Source organism: Trichechus manatus, unplaced genomic scaffold, assembly GCF_000243295.1.
Source record: "Trichechus manatus latirostris isolate Lorelei unplaced genomic scaffold, TriManLat1.0 scaffold00010, whole genome shotgun sequence".
Taxonomy (NCBI): domain Eukaryota; kingdom Metazoa; phylum Chordata; class Mammalia; order Sirenia; family Trichechidae; genus Trichechus; species Trichechus manatus.
Window position 1 is genome coordinate 31978620 of NW_004443946.1, and position 24534 is coordinate 32003153.

Below are 24534 nucleotides of genomic sequence, written 5' to 3' on the forward strand. Positions count from 1 at the left end.
GTGTAGTGTTCCAGACATACATTGGTTTAAAAAAATATAAGATCATAATTATTGTACGATTTCCAGTGCAATGGACTGTGATAGCTTCTCTGATTAAATTATAATGTTAATATTCTTGTGTATGGCTAAGAACAAGTGCATTCCAAGTTCAGTCTTTCCCTTAGGCAGGCAAAATTTCCGTCCGCACAGTTCTGCTACTGTGTCCAGCCTCCAGGCTTCTAGCTGATAGAAGTACCAGAGGCCCTTCCTTGTCCTCTTCTCAGAATCCTCAGACTTCCTCCTTCTAAATTGAAATGTCCAAGGCACTCAAAACTATTATTTCCTGCCTCGTTTTGAAATGTGTGCAATTTTTCATTTTTAAAAGGATGCATTGTGAATATTTATAGTGTGTAGGTAAGCTTCCCTGCTACCAAATCATCTCTTGATACTTTTTTTTTTTTAAACTTTACAGAAGGTCAAAAAAGTTCATTCAGATAAGGCATAAGGTTTATGAAATCTTTTAGGTTTTCATTTGCATGTACAATCTGGTATGAGAACTATCAAAGCGTCCGTAATACACAGACCTGTACCTGATCCGAGTGATTTTGTTTAGACCTTGCACACTAAAACACAAAGCTCCCCATTTCCTCACTACATCGTTGCTTCATTTATTGTTCCCAGTTGATTCTAGTTGTCTTTTCTGTCAGCTGTTACTATTGAAGAGCATCCTCAATGTGCCGTGATGCTGGGTAAAATTCAGCCATGTTACATGGCATGAATTGTCTCTCAAAAAGAAGTCCTGAGGGTTTTTTTTTTTTTTAAGAACAACAGAAAACAACAAAAAACAAAAAAAAAAAGTGGTGACGAGAGGATTAAGTGGGAGAAAGTTATAAATCATCATTATATACCACCCCCAAGAAGATAGGTGCAAGGTTGGCTACTATTTGCCTAGGTCTTAATCCTATGATTTTCTGGTTCCGTGGCTTAGAAGGTTTAGGCTCTGTCAAGTGGCTAAAGCAGGACAGTCCAAGGTAACTTAGAGTCTCTGTCATTTTGTTTTACCATTTGGGAAATACAGCCTACCACTGCTTTGTAAATTGTTCAGTTGTGCGCCCAAGAAAGGGCTGCTTAGTGTTTGGGAGCTCAAGATAAACGATCTCCCTTTGAGAGATTAGAAAATTCATTCCTAATTCAGCCCTGTTTAACTTTTTCATCGGAAACCAATTTAAAATGAGAGTTAGCAGTGTGTGATGAAAAGTTTAATTTTGAAAATATGAAATAATCCAAGCATGCAGAAAATAAAGAAAACATTAACTACCCTTTTACCTACCACCGTTATTAACAATTGTTGGCATTTTGCCACATTTGCTGAAGACTAATTTATTTTCTTGTTTCTTTATTTTAATGTCTGTATTGAACACATACAAATGATATTTATCATGTGTAAAAATATGAAAATAACAATAAAATGAATACACACATCTCCTTCCCAACTTAAGAATTATACATTTTGTTTGAATAATTTTTCATTATTTTCATAATTACCATGAGCATCTCCCCCCCACAAAAAAAGGTGTACAGAAGGAAACTCCTGGGGGTTACATTCAGATGACTGTATTGAATCTGAAAATTCTCCTATTGCTCTTCAACTTCGAGGGTATGAGTGATGCCGTTTGGTTGAAAGAGATGTGAGGAGCTAACCGTTAGAATTTCCTGTCCTGGGTAGGTCTCCTGTGTTTCTTCATTAGTCTTTCCAGATAATTCCTGGGAAAACACTCTTCTCTATATACGTTTGAATACTTAATAAATATGAAGGCTTCAAGTACGGGTTCATATTTTCACAAGATCCAGGGAAAGATCATCAATACCTGGGACTGTATTAAAGCATTCTTAGTGATACTGGTTTTGAGAACCATGTGAGCAGAGAAATAGACTCCAGAAAAAAGAAATGGCAATCTGGCATGCAGATATGGATTGAAACTGTTGCCAGAGGATTATTTGAAAACTAGAGATTCATCTTCTTGGTTGTCTTTACTAAAAGTCCAGGGACAAAGCTGAAATCATTTGCCCCTGGTACCTAAGTGGTTTGGAGTCAAAGGGATGATAAACCCCAGGGATTCCTTACTTCCGTGCACGATTAAATCCAGTTGTCAGATTTGGACAGGAGAGAGCCCTCCTATTTCTCAGGAAGTCTATAGGGGGATGCTTTGAGGGAGAGGCTGCTCATTTTCCAGAGTACCAAGCAAGGATCATCCATCATGATCAAATGGGAGTATTTCATATCATCCATCTCAGTGAGGTCAGTAGTAAAAATGCTGTCCTTTCTCACACCTTTAGCTGCTGTGATTGAAATTTATCCTATCAACAACAGAAAGGGTGATTTGGGGTTATATATATGTATATATATATATATAAAGAATTATATATATATAAAGAATTATATATATTTATATAAAGAATTATTTGTTGCTGTATTTTCCCCTCCTTGAATGATTTCTGCAGACAGGTGACCAGTTCAACCATCTGTCTCTTTGTTACAAATGCCTGTGGTCGGTCCACTTCCTTCTGCCTGGAGGTTAAATGCAGGAGAACGATATAAACCAACACACACTATGGAACTACAAGATATTCCTGTGTTGTCACCTTTTCTTTTGAGGAACATGGAGGGTGAATCTTTCTTCCTTCAGTTAAATATACAGATTCCTTACTGGTTCTGATGTGTACACGCATTAAAAAATAAAACAAAACCATTATGAGTATTAGACAATACGTAAAATTCAAAAATAGGCTTTCAAAATTTCATTTAGCTAATTTCATTTTTTGCCTGTATTGTTGTAGATTTCTTGATTAACTCAAGGTAGTCTCAAAATCTGATTAGGGAAAATAAAAGTTAGGTAGGAAGCACATTGGCTGTGGGTTTGGGCATGGTGACTTGGAATATTATTATCCTTTCTATAAGTGCATTTTGTACACATAGAAAGAGAGGACAATAGTATAAAAATAAGCAAACGAGTCAGGGTTTCCAGTCACGTCTACACATCACATATGATGTTATTGCAAGAGTTTAGGTGATGGTGTCCAGTACCCACAAGAACATAACTGATTCCTAGATTGATAGCAGAATCCAAAGGACTGGTTTTGACTGCTTGGAAGAACTATGCAATCCAAAAAAGGAAGGTCTGTCTACCTTAATGAAATTCCTTTTTATGAATGTTCTTCTGCATCATTGAAACTTGGGTAGAAATGATTGAGAATAAGTCTAATAAATACAATAACAACACTTACAAGAAGTATTTATTGAATATTTCCTAATTTTAGGTGTATTGCTGGGTTATTTATAGTCTCTTGTTTGATTTTTATAGTAGCCTTTCAAGTAGATATTATCATTATTTCCATTTATAGCAGAGAAAGAAACTGAGATGTAGAAATTGAAGTACCTGGACCATGTTCTAAAAAGCTAGAAAGTAGGGGCTGGGATTCAAATCCAGGTTTGCCAGTTAGAAGTCCATGCTCTTAGCCTCTTTGCCATATTGTTTCTCCATATGCTCTGTCACAAAATAGAATTGTGACCTCACCACCTTCCCAGAGAGGGATCAAAGTCTAGAGAAGGTATAGATGGCCAGACTCTCTGGTCGCGGCGAGGCTGGTTGCTGTAAGAGGATACTTGGCAAATAGCATCACACACAGATGGTGTACAAGCCACACGTCTCTATGTACGTAGAGGCCCCAAGTGTTTGTGTGAACAGGTTTGGGAGATAATAAAAGAAGTTGTTATTTGTTCTTTCTTTATAAGCCTGCAATTAATTTTTAGGCATAAATTGAAAAGGGGGATTCGTAAATTCACCAGACACTGAGAGACTGGCCATCCAAGAAAACATTTTGTCTGTTAGGTTTAAAAACGAGAGCCTATGCAAAGGTCGTCATTTCCCATTTTGCCCACTAGGTGGTGCCTCGGTCTCACATGTCAATTTCAACGAGCCTGGATTTTTCTGCTTAGGTATTGGCCTGGGACTAAGCCCCGTTCAAAGCTGATTAAGAGGACTGTGTCAGTTAGTTTGGTTCAATTTGAGTTTTCGCCATCATTATCCTTGTTTCTAACCAAGAGAATTAAACCCATTTTCAATTTTTGGACGCTTCTTTCAACTTTCAATAAATTGTATTCACTCATTTTGGAAAAGAATATTGATAGAACTAGCTTGTCATCTCACCAGCACATTATATGAATAGGCTACACATGTAATGAGTCTGTTCTCCTACAGAGTGGGACAGGTCATGAAACGTGACTAAAATCTTGCTCAGCTGAGTTTGCACTTATCCATATAAACCACACTGGCTACTGGGATTGCTCTGGAACATGTATGTGGGCCAGCATGTGATGTTCTTCTTTACATTTTAATGTGAGTGGAAACCAAAAGAGGAGGGGACAAGGATTTAAGCAAATTGACATTGAAGAAGACTGGGGCTGGAAAGGAAGCAGTTGAATGGGGGAAATACCGTTGGTCCAAATTCAATGAAACGAATCAGTCGTTATACCTATACACGCTGAATTTACCCATTTCCAGTACCATGCAGAGACTTTATTTGTTGAGAAAGCACAGTATGAAACAGTAGTGGGTAATACAGAACAGTTCCCCAAATGACTTGGCTATGCTGTATGTATTTGTTTACTTATTTCTGAATGCCTGCTGTGTACCCAGGAGGGTGTTAACACACTGGGGATGCTGAGATGGGATATACAATCAGTCCATCAAGGACCCTAAAGTCTAGTGGGGAAGGTAAAGAGATGGCTGTAAGACTGTGTTAAATGCACTGCTGCGGGTATGCACAGGTTACCAAAAGGAGATGGCGTGGGCTGGGACAACACTGACCAAAACCAAAAAACCTATTGCCATGGAGTCAATACTGACTCATAGCAACTCTATAGGAGGGAGTAGAACTGCCCCATAGGGTTTCCAAGGAGCGGCTGGTGGATTTGAACTGCCATCCTTTTGGTTAGCAGCCAATCTCTTAACCACTGCGCCATCAGGGCTCCACTGAAGGGGCATCTGATTAAGATGAAAAAACTAATAAGACTCAGACAAGCTGAGTGTGGAAGGATGGCCAAACTAGCAAGAGAAGAAAGGAGAAGAGGGTTAGGCAGGGGGAGAAGAGTGTGAAAAAGCTCGAAAGACCCATGCTAAGTGTGGGGAATTGTAAGCGTTCAGTAGCTGGTGCACAATAATGTTCACATAAGAAGGGATTGGAAATTGGGATGTCTCTAGGGACCAGCATCAGACGGACTTTGAGTACTCAATTGAGTGTGAGCTTTTTTTCCCTGAAAGCTATTAGAGAGGCTTTGAAGAAGGCTTTCGTTTGCAACCCTGTAAGAAAGGTATGCCATTCATCCCCACTTTACAGAAGGCATGAGAGGCTCCAGGAGATCAGATGGGTTGCCCCAGGTCACCGTCCGCATCTGGAGTCTGTGCTGACTGACTGTCCACCATGATCTGCCCCTCACGGGAATTTTAGATCTTGACTTTCCTTGGACTTTCCAGGCTATTGAGGAATTGATTATGCAAGAAAAGATGAGCTCCTTGGCTTAATTATTTAAGAATTACTTGCTATTTTCAACATTTTTCTTCTTAACCTATGGACAGAGAGGCCTTGGAAGGGTTTAGCAGTGATCATACTCATTTAACCTTTGGTAAGCATATTTCCTTCAGTATTTTTCAAGCAGAAATTCATAGTGATGTTTTGACACTAATTCCGAGTCCTGCATTCTCTGCTTGTCTTACTGTTTTTGAGGGTGATGGGGGAATGTGGTGTAAATGTGTGTGTTGGGGGGTGGGGAGATGTGGTGTCAAAGATTGAATTTGGGACTTTTCATCCTTGTCTGTATGAAGTTCCCTTAATCAGAATATGTATAATCAAATTACCAGAAAGTCAGGAAGGATTCCTGGATTGTTCTGATGCCCACAACTGCTTGTGACTCCTTCCCAAATTAAAATGTTCTTTTAAAGAATGTCAGAGAATGTCTTTATTGCATGAATGCAATATTGGCTTACCAAAAAAACTCCTTGGATCATAACCATCTTGAATTATTCTATTCTTGGGGTATCTATTCTCTGGTTTTCTTTTCCTTGTTGGAGTGGTAGAATTGAAAACAGATCAGTTTTTGCCTAACTCTGTGTGTACCAAAGCTACTTACACAAAGTTGGTATATAACACCTGTTGAAAACAAGGAGCCCTGGTGGCACAGTGGTTAAAGTGCTCAGCTGCTAACAGAAAGCCCGGTGGTTCGAACCCACCAGCCACCTCATGGGAAAAAGATGTGGCAGCCTGCTCCTGTAAAGATTACAGCCTTGGAAGCCCAATGGGACAGTTTTACTCTGTCCTATAGGGTCACTATGCATCGGAATCTACTTGACAGCAATGGGTTTGGTTTTTTTATGGTTTAAAACAAAAACAAAATCCCAGCAATAGCCCATTTCTCTTTCTGTGTGTAGGTAATGCTCTCAGAGGCATTATTTAACTTCTTGTAAAGAACCTTTTGTTTTTGAAATGATGAAAGCATTTCTATTCACATTAGATTTTTGCCAGTCACCTTGTTGACTGCAGAATACTAAATCAGCGCCTTCATTAAACTAACTCTAGGAGCCCGTGTATCATAACAGCTAAGTGCTGGGCTGCTAACTGAAAGACTGCTGTCAGAACCCACTCAGCAGCTCCCTGAGAGAAAGGCCTGGCAATCTGCTCCCGTAAAGATTACAGTCAACAACCTGTTGCTGTTGAGTCAGTTCTGACTTATAGCGACCCTATAATACAGAGTTGAACTGCCCCACAGCATTTCCTGGAGCAGATCGCCAGGTCTTTCTCCCGAGGAGCAACAGGCAGGTTTAGATTGCCAGCCTTTTTGTTAGCAGCCAAGCTCTTAACCATTGCACCACCAGGGCTCCTTCACGTAAAGATTCCCAAAACCAAACCCGTTGCTGCTGAGTTGATTCTGACTCATAGAGACCCTATAGGACAGAGTACAACTGCCCCATAGGGTTTCCAAGGAGCAGCCGTAGCTTTTAACCACAGCACCATGCTCCCTAGGTGTTCCAATACCTGGCATTGAGTGAGGGCTCAATGAAAAGCAGTTGTCATTATTATCTGCACATATCTTATGTCATTATCTGGATTGTGAATTCAGGGATTATGTATCTCTTCCAATAACCCAACATCTAAATTATTTACTTTTAGTTAGAGAGACAGATAATAGATAAATAAAGAAACATGTATCATCTAATGAAAGATACCGATAAATGTTATGAATACAAAAAAGTAGGTGAGAAGAGAATAACAGGACCAGGGATAATGTGGTTGAGGAAGACTTCTCTGATAAAGAGACATTGAACAGAGATTAAATGAAGTGAGGGAGAGGACCATGCTTGTGGTGAGAGGAAAAGGTGCCCTTGATGGATACAGAGAAAGAAGAAAGGTCAGAAAGGTAGAGAAGAATCGAAGCACCCCAGTGACACAGAGGCCAGCAGAGTAGAGTTTTGCAAAGAAGGGAGTAACAGCAGTATTAAATGCAGCTCACAGCTCCAGGAAGCCAACAGGAGAGAATGATCTTGGGTTCGGCAAGTGAGAGATCAATTTAGTAAGAAGTAAGAGCAGTGTCTGTGGAGTGGTAAAAGCAGTAAGTTCAGGAGTAAAGGAGATGCCCTGAAGTCAAACAGTGAGGGAAGACAAGACAGGGCAGTAACCAGAGGTGAAATGGGGTGAAGGGAAGATTATGGTTTAATCTGATAGGCTCCATTACATATCTAGGCAGAAGGCAAAGAGAGAGAAGTAGAAAATTTAGGGGAGAGATGATGACCGCTGAAACATGGTCTTGAAGGAGGCAGAAGCTGATGGGAGAAAAGGCAGAGGCATATGATTTGGTCTTGAAAATAGGATAAATTCTACATGCTGAGCAAAGAAAGGTGGGATATGGGTAAGGCTAGAGACAGCTTTGCATTTTCTAATGAAATGTAAGGTAGAGTTTTCTGCTGAGATTGAGACTGTCCTATGGTGAGCTTGAGGATAGGGGTAAAGATCTGAGTTAGATGGAATAGGAGAGGAAACCAACCAAGGAACATTTTAAAACAAGGCATGTTCTTTTTTGCTCTTGGAGGAAATAAGCCATTTACTCCATTTAGTAATAAGGGCATCTGTATAGATACATAGATAGATAGCTGCCATGGAGTCGTCTCCAACTCATGGTGACCTTATATCCAACAGAATGAAGTGTTGCTCTGTCCCACGTCATCCTCAGGATGGCCGGCTTGTTTGAGTCCATCATTGTGGCTACTGTGCCAATCCATCTCACCAAATGTCTCCCTCACCCTCATGACCCTCCACTTCACCAAACATGATGTTCTCCTTCAGCAATTGACCCCTCCTGATGACTTGTCTAAAGCAAGATAGTTATTCAGTGTTCTATTGTGATCTGTAAGGCTTTCATAGGCTGATTTTCAGACGTAGGTAACCAGACCTTTCTTTCTTGTCTGTCTTAGTCTGGGAATTCTGCTGAAACCTGTTCCCTGTGGTGACACTGCTGGTATTTGATATACTGGTGGCATAGCGTCCAGCATCACAAAAACAAGCAAGCCACCACAGTATGGCAAACTGACAGACAAATGGCGGCTATCCATAGAAACAATTCCTAAACTGAGGAAGAAATTATTATTTTTTTTTACTACATTGTACTTATCGCAGGTTTTTGTGAATGAACACATCAGTGACCAAAACTCTCTTTAAGCAATGCATTTTGCCTACACTACACACACATCACACACACACATATTCTCTCTTTTCTCTCCATCCTTGTCAATTCATAACAAATCTGAGTATAATGGTGGGTACTCTAACCTCCCCTCAAATCGAGACTGTTAGTCTTTTTTTTTTTTTTTTTTTTTAATATTGAGTTTCCAAAATTAGGTATGTGATCTTTACATGGTGCTATTTAGTAGTGAAAAATTTAGATTTAGGTCATCCCATGGGAGAACTTAATTTTATCCATAGGAAGTGGTTGGTATCATTTATCAATACGTGGTCACTGTGATCCAGGGACTATGCTGGACACTAGAGATATATACGTTATCCCATTTAAAATTCTTACAACCACACTCTAAGTTTACAGATCAGGAAACTGAGGTTCAGTGATATTAAGGAGTTTTCTCGGGATCACCCCATGTTAACGGAAATTTTGAGGTTGAAAACACAGGTCTTCCTTCTGCTAACCCCCACCCACCACCATGTCATCTAGCTAGAGCAAGAGGCTGAAGAACAATAGACTTTAATTTTGATACTGAAGATGCTCTTCAGTTCATGCTGGCTTGAATTTCCTGCATAGTGGAGGGAGAGTAGAAAGTGCATTTTAATAAGCTTAGATTAAATTAATTTCATTTTACTTCTTTGGACGTATGGTGTCTTCAAAAAATCCAATTCTACTGATGTTTATTAAGTGCCTTCTATTCACTTGAAAAGTGCCAGGCACTTCAGGGGATCTATGGATGAGTATGATTCAGCCCATGCTTCAAGAGCTCCTAACCTAGTGGAGAGGACAGAGATGCCCAATTTGCTCTAATTCTAGATTGAATGTGATAAACATCATAAGAGGTAGTACAAACAATGAATAGATCCTTAATTCATAAACGCAAGATTATGTGAATAATTAGAAAATTGGCCCCATAGTGCCTAAACAGCAGAAGCATCACAGAATAGAACTCTTACAAAGGTCCTTATTTTAAATACGATCATCCATTTCTTTGAATCTATGCTTCTATAATAAATGAAGAATGTCTTACTTGGCTGTGATGCCATCTGCTAGGCTATGAAGGTTGACAGTGTCAGTCAATTCTGTGCCGTAGGGATGGGTGACTCAAGGCTCAGGGCAAGACAGTCAGTTCACCACAGTCCTAATGGTGGTACATGACCTGCATTATTCCTGGTTTTTCATGCGTTTTGGTAGGCAACAGCTGTGTAAGGTATTGAATTGCAATTGTGAAAATATACATGTTATGTGAAGTTATTGGTTTTTATTTTTTCTATTAGGATTTTTTTTTTTTTTTTTTTGAAGTTTAGGAATCTGAGCTCTAGAAATACTTTGAGCCCAGAATAGGTCAGATCCTACATATTCTTGGTAGAAAATCTTCTAATATATTTTCTTGGGGATTTAAAAGTAGGGCAATAGATGCTGCCGTGCAATTGTTTTTCTCATGTTTACTGCAAGCTTTTGGAAGGAAGGAATCAGAGCTAACAAGCACGAGCTAGTACAGTGTCCCATGTGCAAATAAGGATTTAATAAATTCTTCCTGATTTTTCACTTATTTGTCACTTTTATGTGTTAGGTGCTGTAACGTTCAATTTGAAATGCACAGTGGAAATAAACATTACTTCTATTTTCAGAGAGTTTATATCTAAATAGAAAGGTCGGGGGAATGGTCCCTTGATAAGTCAGAAGTTAAGATTTCTAGTGCCATATTCTTGGGAACACACACCAGGCTGCAGGAGCCATCATTCCATAACCTTCCAAACCCTCCCTACTATTCTCTGTCACCATGTGGATGTTTGTCTGCATATTTTCTGCACATCCTTGCAGCTTTGTTTGCCACCTCCCCTGCTGCTGTCTGTCAGTGCCTCCCTGATGGATTGGCTGCAGTGGCATTTGGTGTTGATTGGTTGAGGTGAAGGATGCTTCTCTCTCCTCTCCGGCTGCTTGGAGCCAGTGCTGGTTAAAAGGTGATTAATCTTCCCTAATGGCACTAGGCATTGCAAATAGGGTTTCGGCCACCATGTCTTCATTAGCCTTGATCAGAGTCTACATTACCTCAGATTAGGTAATAGGGTGTTTATTATAGAGCAGAGGGTTGCCTCTTCAGCAAGTGCCAACTGCATTAAGTCCACTTGGAAAGGAAAAACAGTGGGGTCCCAGTTGCCAAGAATCCATAGGGAAGGAATTAGATCTGGTGTGTAATCCCCGTCACCTCTCCTGTGAAGCACTGCAGTTGATGGACAGCTGCAGGCATCTGTGAGATAATCAAGGTGGACACTCAGCAGCAGCCCTTTAGCCATTTTGTTGCTTCCCAGGGGTGACATTGTCTGACCCAAGGGACTGAAGCTGTTTGGGAAATGTTGTTTTCTAAAAGTGCAAGGCAGAATTCTTAGCATCTTTGGAGTTACATATATTTCTTTAAAACAGGAGTTTAGAATTTACTGTATGCTCAGTAACATTCAGGATAACTGGGGGTTCACGGGAGAACACAGTAGGCAAATCTCTGCTCTTGTGAGGCTTATGAATAAACATGTATAATGAAAGCTAATGAAGAAAATAAATGAGAAGTAAAGCAGGGTAAGGAGATCAAGAGTGGGACAAAGGGTGCTTGGGAAGACTTCTCAGAGGAAGATACACTGGGTAGAGATTAAGTGAAGAGGTGAACCATGCCTGCAGTTGGGAGGATCATCGAGGCAGAGAGAACAGACTTCAAGATTCATACTTCAAGTGGCCTATGTTCTTTGTGTTTTATTTTATTTGTTAGAACCTGATGAGAATCATTCAGGGTATATAAGTAATATAATATGAGCTAGAATAGGTATATCACTAGCACAGTGTCTGGCACATTCTTGGTGTTCAAAAATGTGAGCTTCTTTCCTCTCCATTTCCAATTCAAGGAAATGACTCAAGATTCATTCTTACATACACAAGGTTGCTACCATATATTATCTAAACGCCATATCCTGTAACGTCAGACAAGCCATTACGAAGCAGCTTCTCCTCCCTTCCCCTCTGTTCCTTTACCCTCATCTCCAATACTTTCCCTTCCCCTCCCTTCCCTTCCCCTCCCATTCTTTACTCTCCCTTCCAATGCCCTCTCCTCTTCTTCTCTCTCCCCACCCCTTCCTTTTCCTCTTTTCCCTTTCTCTTCTTCCCTGTCTCTGTAAATACAAGTGCCTCAAACTCACCACAAAGTAAATGATAATAACTCTCAGGGATAATATAATACTGTGTCCACATATTTTGTGCCATAATCCTTAAAAACACGCACACACTCACGTGCACACACACACAGGTGTGAATGTCATGAGTGGAATGAAAATAGAAAGGGATAAGTTTTATGGGCAGCTGAGACTTCTGTAACACCTGGCAATTTAGAATGTCATTTTGCCCCCAGGCATGTTAGTCATTTTCATTGATGATTTGTAGAGAAAGACATTACAGTGCCTTTTTCAGCAGTCAATATCATGCTATAATCAGCATAATTTTGTAACTACCTCAAAAGCTGCCCTTAAAATGTTCAGAGTCCTGATATCAGTATTTTGTCAGTTTATCCAAATTCTGAACGTTGTACTCATAAATGAAGTCCTGTTCCTACAGACAAGATACTTCTTCTACTTTCTCGACTGGCTAATATACGTAAATGGAAAGTACTTACGGAGTAACTGTGAAATATATCATGGCTAACACAACAATCCAAAGAGGTAGGCCTAGTTCCTTCCACTTTACAGATAAAGACATTGAGACTCAAAGAGGTAGAGAGTCCCATAGTATAAATGGAAGGCTGGGATGACCCCTGGAGCTGACTGCTGCAAAGCTAGTTCTTCTTTTCCTCTATCAGTTATCACTCCAGACATTCCACCAGTCTCCTCTCATTTAGAGGTGACTATCCTCTATTAGAAACCCTGGTGGTGTAGTGGTTAAGAGCTATGGCTGCTAACCAAAAGACCAGCAGTTCAAATCCACGAGACACTCCTTGGAAACTCTATGGGGCAGTTCTACTCTGACCTATATAGTCACTATGAGTTGGAATACTCAACGGCAGTGGGTTTGCTTTATTCTCTATTATTCTCATCCTCTTTCTCCATAATTAAATCCTGTGGAATCTTTCTTGGAAAATTCTTTATAATCTATTCATTATTTTTCAACCATACTGCTTTCTTCTCACTGGGTCTTTATCCTTTTATATCCAGATTTGTTGTACTATTCAACCTGTCTTCCAGCTTCCTGTTGCTCCCCACATTAATCAATCTTCAGCAGTGCTGTCAAATCTATTGCCCTAAATGCCACTTGCAACATTACTACTGGTCTTACTTTGTTTGGGCTTCCCCACTGTTCTCAGCATAATGTTCAGACTCCAAACACTGGCTTTACAGCCCTCCATCGACCACACCTTATTTATCCTGCCTTATTTTTCATCTGTACGGCTGAGGTTACTATTCCTGGAACATGCTAGCGGGCACCCTTGATACTTTTTCTCACACTGCATGCCCCACCAGAAGTGCCACTCCTTCCTGTACTTCCCAAATGATCCTGATCAATTTCTCCCCCCCCCCATGAAATTATCATCCCTTCTTCTGCCCTTATTGATCTCCTTCTTCTCAAACACTTTCTCTAAACTCAAAAGGTCTGTAAAATGGTTCTTTTTACATAGTTTGTCAGTAGAGACCGCTTATCTTATAGAAGATTCCCCTTATTGAGGTTGGATGATTTTCTTTAGAGATGGGTAACTGTGTCTCTAAACACGATGAATGGTGGCTTCACCAGCCAGAGGTTAATGGTCTTAAGTAATAAGAAGTCTAGAGCAGGCAGTCCAGGGTGATGCAGCTGCTCAACTGCCATCTGGGAGCCACACTATCTTTCTGCTTCACCATCCTTTGTGTATTTGCTTTCAGCCTCATTTGACTGCCTCTTAGTCACAGTATAGTTGCTGCACCTCCAGGCAGGATGAATGAAACAGCAGAAATCTCGATATGTCTCCTTGGTCAGCATGATCAGAATAGTGTAACATGGCCACCTCTAGCTGAAAGGGAAGCTGGAAAACTGAGCTTCGGGCTTTTAAGTTTCTATAGGGGAGGCAGAACCGGAAAAAGGTAGGCAAAATTTGGTCTTAAGTGAATCAGCCTATTGTATCAGCCACAACAAAGCTTAATATATAACGCCTATATCCATATAGTGTTTCTTTTTCTTTATGGGAGAGGTATTGGAGTGGAAACGAATACATAGGAACACTGGAGTTAGACTGGCTTCTTATCAGATATTGGCACTGTCCCCTCATGGCCCTGCAGCCTTGAGTAAAGTTAATCTTTATCAGGTGGATTTTCTCATCTAGACAATTGGATGAATAATAATACTTGCCTTTTAGAATCATTGTGATAATCAGGTGGCATAAAGAGGTGACTCCCACAGGCTGTTACATGGAACATAGAAGGTGTTCAGTAAATATTAGTTTCTTTTCTCCCTTCCCATTTGAGGCCCTGGTTGGTGTAGAGAAAATCCTGAAGGCAATAAAAAAATAAACAAGAATTGAATCAAGGAAGAAGCTATCTCCTGCCAGCTGGTTCCCATTATTCTTTTTAAAAGGAAAAAAAATACCACCCAAGTAACAGAAGTGCAGAAGAGTTTGTGGTTTATTTATGTTGTAATTAGGAGAGGAAAGGAAATTCTGAATGTTTGTGAAGGTGTTTACCCGTGGATACTGAGGTATGTGAGAAGAACTCACACATCTCAGGTGTTTAATGAGGATCAATAACAATTTGTGGGCCCATCATTTCTACAGTCCCCCCACGATGAATCACGCATAGGAACTCGGCCTCTGAAAAGTGACACTTGCTGGGAGGGAATGGCAGAATGATATCGAATTAGCAAGATTTGCAAAAGAGGCACATGTGCAAGAATCATGCATGATTCCAGAAAAAGTACACACACACATATACTGTTTGTGGGTACATTCTTAGTCCACCAAGGCTCTGCCCACCTCCAACTCCCCAAAAAGCAGAATGAATTTTTCTAAGTAATTTATTGAGCACTTAAAAAAAAAAGTGGCACACAGAAGCCAGTATCTGTGAATTTTTTAAACAAAAATTTTATTTGTATGTATATTTATTTAGAGTGTGTTGAAAAGCCATAGATTTTTCTTTTCTTTTCATAAAGGGAAAAGCAAAACCCTGCCAGTGTTGGGAGGAATAGTAACCAAGTGATTCAATCAGAATTCTCCTATGGGGACATGGACTCTCTTGGTCAATGTCACAGAATGAAACAGTCTCCGATTCACCCAGCAGTGAGTTATTCCATCTGGCTGTAGCAATTAGGAGCTGAAGATGACAGGAAGTTAAATGACTGTCTTTATGAAACAAAGCAAAACAGAAAAAGGAACAGCTGGGGGACTGGATGGCTCAGGGATGCAGAATCGGATCTAGAATAAAGAATCTGTTACCTCCAGTTGCTGGCTATAATGCCAGTGCAGGTTAATATGAATTGAACGTTGCTGCTGTGTGATAGCAGGTAGCTGTCACTTGCCTTAAACATGACCATGGCATACACAGTACAATCTGAAGTTTCTAGAGTATAATGTCTACTTTACTTAAGGGTCAAGCCACCAGATTAACTGTGTAGCCAAGGGGTCAGGCACGAGAATTGTAAGGTCATAGAACTTCAGTCCTGGGAAGAATGTTGCTATGAAGTCCAGAGTCTTTGAACTCCTGAAGTTGTATGTGGCATTTTCTTTGCATGTACTGTATTCTAGGGAAGAGGGTGCATAGCTTTTATCAAACCCAAAGGAAGTTGGGGATCCGCTCCCATTCCACAAAAAAAAGTCAAGAACTTGCGTTAGACCTTGTCTTTGGAGTTGCGTAGCATTAAACTTAAGTTTTTGACTCACCACTTAGTAGCTGTGTGGCCTTGGGCTAGTTATTTAACCTCTGTAAGAATTATTTTTTTAATTTCTACAATAGAAATACTATTACCTATTTCATAAAGCTGTTGTGTAGAAAAACTTGACATAATGTGTGTAAAATTTTTAGGGTAACATAGACTAAATATTTAATGTATTGGTATTTAATGTATTAGCTATTATTATTATTGATGGAAAATGCTAAGTTCTAGGAATGTTGAAATATGTCCAAGGTTAATGGCAAAGAAAAGACCAGAATCCAGATACCAATACACCGCTTTGGCCGTTGGAAAACTTGATGATCCTTCTCTTTCCTCTTATTCATGTTGGCTGCTAACCCCAAGTTTAGTGGTGTGACTCCACCTAAAGATGCCTGGGAAGAGAGGCTTGGTGATCTGCTTCTGAAAATCAAACATTGAAAACTCTATGGAACACAGTTCTACTGTGACACACATGGGGTCACCATGAGTCAGAATTGACTTGACGGCAACTGGTTTGGTTTTGGTTTTTAGGCAGGTAATATAATGTACAGAAATCAGTATGTTATGATTTCTACCATTACAAAGCCAAATGATCGACTCCTTCGTTTTGGAGCTCTCCTCAATATTCTTTGAAAATCTTATCTATATCAGAGTCTCAGATGGGAAATCACAAAGAACGAGGCGCCTACACTTGGCTTTGCAACAGCCTCCACCCACCTTGCCCAAAAACAGACTGTGAGCAAGGTTAGAAGTCTGACTCCTCATTAGTGAAGGGGAAATCTTTTCAAGCAGCCTCTCTGTTGAGTAGAGTGGATCTAACAAAAGGAATGACAGATTAGGAACTGTCTAGTGGCTAATGTACTGTTTACTGTAGTATAAATGACTGGTGTCTGAGAAATGATAAATGAGAGGGAACACAAGTATGGACTTAAATGATTTCCAGCTTTCTGCGATGGAGGAGAATCATGGTTGGCTGGGAGGTTGAGGGGGAAGAAGGGGGGAAATAGGTGGAAGTTTTTTGGTGAATGAGAAGAGTAGGGATAAGACTTTTCAATTAGTCCATTGATATAAGAGCTGCCAAAGCTTTTTTGCCATATACAGAAAGTACCTGTAAATGGGGCTGATTCTCTTGTACTTTTCTCACTGCCTGTTCCATCCCCAAATGCATCTCTGGCTCCAGTCCAGCAATCTCCCCAGAAAAGGAGCATAAGGGGTAGGCATGGAGCTATGCTCAGCCAAGCTGGGAGGTCCCTAGGGGATGATGAAGTGGAAAAAATAATAATACATGTGTTTGAAAGAAAGCAAGAAAGCAAAAAGGCAAGCAACCAAGGAAGCAAGCAAGAAAGTGGAAGGAAGGAAGGAGGGAGAGAGGGAGGGAGGGGGGAGGGAGGAAGGAAGAAGAGAGGGAGGGAGGGAGGGGGATGGAGGAAGGAAGGAAGGAAGGAACAAGGGAGGGAGGGAAGGAGGAAGGGAGAATTCTAACATGGTAATTAATCTGCATCTGATTTATTTGAGTTGAGTGAATTGGTGAAGGTCTAATTTGCCCCTGGGGAACATAAGAAGCCTCAATTAATTTGCAACCATTGTAACCATCTAGCATTCATTTGCTCAGTTTTCAATAAAAAATAATGATTATGATAACGTAAGGTAGATTCTCAGACTTAATATTTGCAAACATATCACCATTATAACATGTATTTGTCTTCTGCTTCATCAGAAGTTTTATGTTCATTCATTCGTTTATTCATTCAGTAATTCATTCCTCCAGCAAACGTTAATTGAACATCTATTTTGTACCAGGTCTAGGTGCTAGGGATACATTAGTGAACAGACAAAAACACCTGCCTTCATGGAACTTGCATGCAAATTGGATATAACAGACAATGTATATAATATGATATATGAAATAATACAGTGTGATGGTAGATGATGTAAAGGCAACTAAATCGATGTTCAGGGACTGAGAGTGACAGGTTATGAGAGGGCATGTTTGCTATTTTAGAAAAGATGTTTGGGCAGGTCTCTCTGAGGAGGTGGCTTTTGAAGAGAGGCCTGAATAAGGTGAATGATCAACCTATGTAAATATCTGGAGAGGAGCATTCCATACAGAGGGGACAGCAAGTGCAAAGGCCCTGTGGTGGGAATGATATGTCAGAGGGATGAAAATGAGACCAGCATGTCTGGAGAAGAGGAAGCAAATGGAAGAGTAGGAAATGAGGACAGAGAGGCAGATAGGAGCCAGATCACGTACAGCCTTGTAGGATTGTTAAGTTATTGTAGCATGTCCAAAAGGACAGTAAAATAACATTTATTTCAAAGTATGGCTCTGCTGATGTTTGGAAACTAGATTGTGGGGGGAAAAAAAGTAGGGAGATATCTTTGGAGGCCAATAAAGCAGCTAGGCTAGAGATGATGGTGATTTTGGCTAAGATGGTAGTTTTAGATTTAGAATATATTTTGAAGGAAGATCTGATAGAACTCGTTTATGGATTGGATTGTTTATTGGATTAGTGGGAGATATAGAGTTTGCATGTCCTTATATTTTAAAAATACTTGTCCTGTAAGTTCAGTGTTTGATCCTTTCTAAGTTATTTCCCAAGCTATTCTCATTAGACTTTCAGGCAGTCATATTAACTTATAAACTTTTGATTATCTAGAGGTCACAAAATGGCTTTTTTGTGGATCAAAGTCATTCTATAAGCCTGTAATATTTGCCTCAACGTGTTTGAAATCTTTGCACCGGCATTTAAAAATCCCGATATCTGAATTCTTTTGAAAAGTTAGAAGATTTGGAGTAAAGAACAGCATTCCCATAAAGGCATTTCTGTTCACTACCCCCGGTATGGTCAGTGGTAGAAGAGACATTGGAGAGAATCAGAAATGTGCTTCCGTGTGAGTCAAGGGGGCAGGAATCTCAGGATTGTAGTAAGGATTCGATAAATCTATATGAAAACTAAGTATTGTCTGTAAATCAAATTAATAATGTGCTTTATATAATTTATTTTTGGAAGGCTAAAATACTGTTACAATGAGTAAAATGCATAGTTGAATCTTACCAAATTTTAATCATCTGTACTTTCTCAATTAACAGACAATAAGGGAGCCCTACGGTCACTATGAGTCGAAATGGACTCAAAGGCAATAAGTTTGGTTTTTTTTTTTTTTTTTTTGTGGCACAGTGATTAAGAGCTTGGTTGCTAACCAAAAAAGGTCAGTGGTTCGAACCCACCAGTCACTTGACAAGAGAACGATGTGGCAATTTACTCCTGTAAAGATTACAGCCTTGGAAACTCTATGGGTCAGTTCTACTCTGTCTTATAGGGTCGCTGAGTCAGAATCGACTCAATGGCAATGGGTTGGGTTACAAGTACAATGACTTTCAAATGGTTGTGTCATTTTTTTTAACCTTTAAAAGGGACCTTTAAACCCAGAAGGATTGGGGACAGCTGTTCTAATCTAACTCTCCATTTTACTGATGACAAGAGGGAATCCAAACAGGGGGAGTTAGGTGTCCAAAACTGTGCAGCTCATTAATGGTAGCAGGACCCAGGTCTCCTAACAGGCTGTCCCAGGTGTCTTTCAGTGCTTTCTTCCACACTCAAAATCAAGAGTTTGGAAGGAGTGTATTGATGAGATTTTACCATGTAAATTCTTGATTCAGCTTCAGGGATGGCAAATACCAGTTTACAGATAGACTGCAAGGATTTTCTCCTTACAAGAATATACTGTAGGGCAACGTTTTTCAATCGCCACACTACCAACATTTTGGAATGGATGGTTTTTTGGTTGGGGAAGGGGGCTCTCCTGTGCATTGTAAGATATTTAGCAGCATTCCTGGCCTCTACCCACTAGATGCCAGTAGCACCCTCTCCCCTGAGATATTGCCAAGTGTTCCCGGGCTGGGGACAAAACCACCCCAGCTGAGAATCACTCCTTTAGGGCAGACTACTGCTGTTCTACGCATTGACTCAGAATCGGAAAGACCTTGAACATCAGCAGGCAAGCATCCTGCCTACCCAAGAGCCAAGTCTGGGCACCTGCGCAAGGACCTCTCCCACTTATCCTCAAGCGCAAGCCATTATTTGTCTGCAGCCTCTTCCCTGAGACCTGAAACTGTCACAGTACAATCCTTTTTCTCATAAATATCTTTGCACTTTTTTGATTTCAAAAGACACTGATTTCCAGTATCTCAAACTGCATAGGTACATGGCTTTTTGTCTATTTCTCCATTCACTTCTTATTTTTTTTTTTAACTTTCCATTTTTATTTCTGTTTGTGTTTCTGTGTGTGTCTTCTTGAAACTTGGCTTTCTCTGCCTGTATCAATATCCTTCTACCCATATCTCTATTTTGTTTTATGGTTTAGCCTTTTGGTATTTATCTCCCCAGTCGCTATCCTTCTAATGGTGGTTTGTGTTTCTTCCTTGTGGGTCCTTCCTTGACTTTTTTGTGTGTGGGGCAGCCTGTCTTTTAGTCCGCCTCTGTCTGTATGTCTTTCCCTAGTTGTTTTTCAAGTGTCTCTCCTTCCTTTTGGGGGATGTTGATGTGGTTCCATGACATTTCTACTTGTGATGGCCTTTCTCTCTATTTACTGACCCCTCTTCCTATCTCTGCCTTTCTTTAGGAAGTATCTCGTCGGTACTAAGTTCTATCAGGATCTCTTTCTTGGGGTAGGAATTTCCTCAGACATGTAATGGAAATATTTTACTTTTGTTGAATGATAAACCTTAAGGGGAAGAAAGGAAATGGGCTTTTCTGGTAAATGCTTGGACGCAATTCTTGGTTTTATTTTGTAGGATTGAATTTTTATAAAACATACATTTAGAATATTAAATCCAGCCAAGGTTAGGTATTAGGAATAGATGTCATAAAAATATTTTTAAATGATTCTACATCATGAGCAATTGTCTTTGAAAAATAATAGGTGATTCATTCTTGAAATTAACTCTTTCCCTAATTCTATGTAAAATAAAATCAATGATTTGTAGAGAAGAATTAAATGCTTTATGTGAAGTTCAGGAATAAGGAGCTATAACAATCCGATTTGGCTATTTGCAAAGGTCCTACCTTTGACCTCAGTTCCTAAAGAATGCCCAAACCAAGAAAGAGGGTACCACGTAGTTTACAAGGACAGTGAAAGTCATTCAATCTTCTCATTTTTGTAGGAAAAGGAGAATTGTAATAAACTTGCGAAACAGATTGGAATCCATCTGGTGTAGCCAAATTAATCCTCCTTTAATGATTGTTTATACTGTGTTTCCAAAATCAAAACCAGTGTTATCAGTTAATCAATTAAAATGTATGATCGTTTTGGTTAAGCAAAATCAGAGGGAATTGTAAACTTAGTAAAATTCATTTTATACTATAAACATGTTAAATACATACATCTTAATTAGACCATATGTAAATTAATTAAGTTGTATTTCCAGTTTTTGTTGTTATTGTTTAACTGTGGTATAGGGACAAGTAATGGCTGCAGAGGCTGGGGGGCTGTGTAAGGAGGACTATTAAGGTTTCTGAAACAATGACAAAAGTAGAATGGAATTTGGCAAGGAAAAAATAAAACAGAGGAAAGAAAAGTTTCTCTTCCAGTTAGGATATAATTCTTTAGTCTTCTCTGAACCTTATTATCCTTAATAATAAGTCATTACAATATGCACACCACACTAAAAAGAAAACCAATTGATAGGCAATTTATATTTGGAGGCAGTCCCTAGTTTGGTTAATAGTTAAAGTGCTTGGCTGTTAACCAAAAGTTTGGAGGTTCAAGTCCACCCAGAGGTATCTCGGAAGAAAGGTCTGACAGTCTACTTCCAAAAAATCAGCCAGTGAAAACCTTATGGAGAGCAGCTCTACTCTGACACATATGGGGTCACCAAGAGTTGGAAATGATTCTATGACAACTGTATATATAGTGAAATCTGTGAGAGCCAGAACTCGATGGGACTGCCTTGTTTTTCCGGGTCTCACAAGTTTTCTGCCTTTGACAGGGTGCAGCCTTACCACTTTCCTATTGCTCATTTTAGTGGAAAAAGAATTTTTTTTTTTTAATGACAGGTTTCCATGTTACACAGCTTCCAGCTTTTACTGTATGTATATGTATTTTTTTGTATTAGATGGGAATTTTTTTTTTCTTTTGAAAAATCACGCGTGCCTTCAAGAATGTGATGTTTCCTAGAAATTCTGGTAATTAAGTTGAATTCAGTTAATTTCAGTTCAATCAAATTCTGTGCATCAAGCAGTTATTGAGTATTTACCTCCATGGTCGTGGTGCTACAATTGGGAAGAACTCTCAACTGATTGGCAGTCTCATATGTTTCCAAACACTACTGCTTTGGCTAATAATGATTCCATCATAAATTGAACTGACCCAAAGTGGAAAAAAAAATCGGTGAGTGTATAACTTGAGTGCATACTCTAACCCAAGGATGCCTTATAGAGGAAGGCAACATCTGTCAGTCCCCTCCTCCTGTTTTCTACTTCTTTGGTATTTCTTACATCTACCTATTCACTAGGCCTGAGCAACAGCCTCAACTGGTTTTCAGGCCTTCGCTCTTCCTCCAGTTAAATCCAGTCTCCACATTGTACCAATTATTTCTGAGATTTACTGAGCTATGATAGCATTTAGCTGGTTAAAGCTACTCAGTGACTCCTCATTCATTTCATGGTAAAATCTATGCTCTAATTCAGGACATTTGAATTGAGAGGCGGTACGGTATGCAGTGGTAAGAAATTAGGCACTGATGCTTGAGTTCTAATCCCAGCTCCCCTGCCCTTGTCTATCTTTGTGCTCCTGAGCAAGTTATTTTGCCTCTCTATGACTCAGTTAATGGGACTAATGATATCACTTATTTCATAGAGCTGCAGTTAATGAAAACTAGTTAACGCCAGTAATGTGATTACAACAGTACATGTCAAATAGTGAAGACTCAATAAATGTTCATTCTTATTATTGTTATCACCTCTGCAGACCCATCCCTTCCCATTGCCTGTCTCTCCTTCTCTATGGACTGTTTTGAGTAATGGGACGTACTGTTCCCTTTGCACGCTTCACTTGGCTAACTCCTAATTGTCCTTAAAGGCTCAATCAGACTTCCATGTATGCCAGGAATCATTTTTACCACTTCTCTGCTCTGTAGGTTAGGTGCACCTCTTCTGTGCTAGGTTTACCTCTGTCATAACAATTCACACCATGTATTTACTTGTTCACTTCTCTGTTCTTCCTACCACACTGCATACATCTTGACGGCTGAAACTCTGCCTTGTTTATCTTTGCAGCTCTAGCCCCTCTCATGGTGTCAGGCTCACAGGAGGTGCTCAGAAAACCTCACCAGAATGAGAAAACCTAGTATGAGAATGCACTAAAAGGAGCAACTGAACATAAGTCACTTTACCAAGTATCTGAATGCTAAAGGCTTATGTGTTTATGAGTAGGCAGGTGTCTTCCAAACTATGTGCCACTGAATGCTGGTGTCCTCCAGTATTCATGAGTATAGCTGCAATGATAAGTACATGGTCCAGTAAAATTGGGAATTTAGGGATATGTCTCTCCTAAAGAGTTTTACTTTTGCTCACATAGCTCTAACTATCCTAAAGATGCAGGCAGACCTAACCAAAATCAACCAACCCATTGCCATTGAGTTGATTCCAACTCATAGTGACCCTATAGGACAGAGTAGAACTGCCCCATAGGGTTTCCAGGGAGAAGCTGGTGGATTCAAACTGCTGACCTTTTGGTTAGCAGCTGTAGCAGAATTTCCCAAATAGTTCACATTATGGAACCTGCCTTTATTAATGTATTGGGAAATCCCAGTGTAGTGCGATGAGGAACACAATTTGGGAAATACAAGTCATTGTTCATGAGAGTTACTGTAACTTGCACTTCTTTCTTTCCTTTTGGTTTCAGAGTTGTTTTAGGGGTCGTGAGAGACCCAGTGAGGCCTCCAGCTGTGGGTAGAGATGATTTCAGCCAGAACATTGAATGGACTCTAACTATATAGCAAGTTGAAGCATTGGGGTATATAACATTACTGTAGTCATTACAACCTGGTTTCATATAAATATTTCTGCTTACCTCCAGACGTATTCTCTGAGCAGAGAAGATGGGGCATAGTGACCCTAAAAAGGCAGGGCCCAGAATTCCATTGGGTTTATGGACATGATATGAGATTTGAATTTCAATACTTCTCACGTCTTCAGCAAAGTCACCTGGGTCACTTATTAAAAATAATGAGTCCTGGGCCCCAACTTGGACCTCCTGAATCAGACAGACTGTGAGCAGGAGCATAATAACCTACACTTGTACCAAGTCCGCTGTGATTCTTACGCTTCCTAATATCTATGAACTACCATCCTGGTCACTGCTTGACAAGTAGGGGCCACTTCAAAAAACTTTTTAATAGATTCATGGTTTACAAGGTCACTTTTGTTAAGTCATAAATCATCACTATGATCCTCATTTATTATATGTGCTTTTAAAAAAATATACACGTTAAGAGAAGACGTGTAAATGTTAACAGGTCTTAGTTAGATGTTTTATTTTGTGAGAAGAACAATTGTTAGCAAGTCACTTACCTGCCTGAGCCTCACCATACCATCCCTAAAACAGGAATAGTAACACCTGTTCTTCCTTTGCACATTGAGGTTGAGAGTGAAAACAGGAAAGCAAAGAAATGTAAAGGACTGTGAAAAATAAGGTACCACGATGCCAATATACAAATTTGTAGGAGCCCTGGTGGCACAGTGGTTAAGAGTTTGGCTGCTAACCAAAAGGTCGGCAGTTCGAATCCACCAGCACTCCTTGGAAACCCTATGGGGCAGTTCTACTCTGTCCTATAGGGTTGCAATGAGTTGGAATCAACTAGATGGTAATGGTTTGAGTTGATAGCATAGTGGTTAAAG

At 39.8% G+C, this 24534-nt stretch overlaps 1 protein-coding gene across 1 annotated transcript in view; it reads left to right on the forward strand.

The window, feature by feature from the left end:
- NRXN3 (neurexin 3) overlaps positions 1–24534 on the forward strand; it is a 1723724-nt gene that overhangs the window by 831570 nt on the left and 867620 nt on the right. The window lies entirely within an intron of this gene.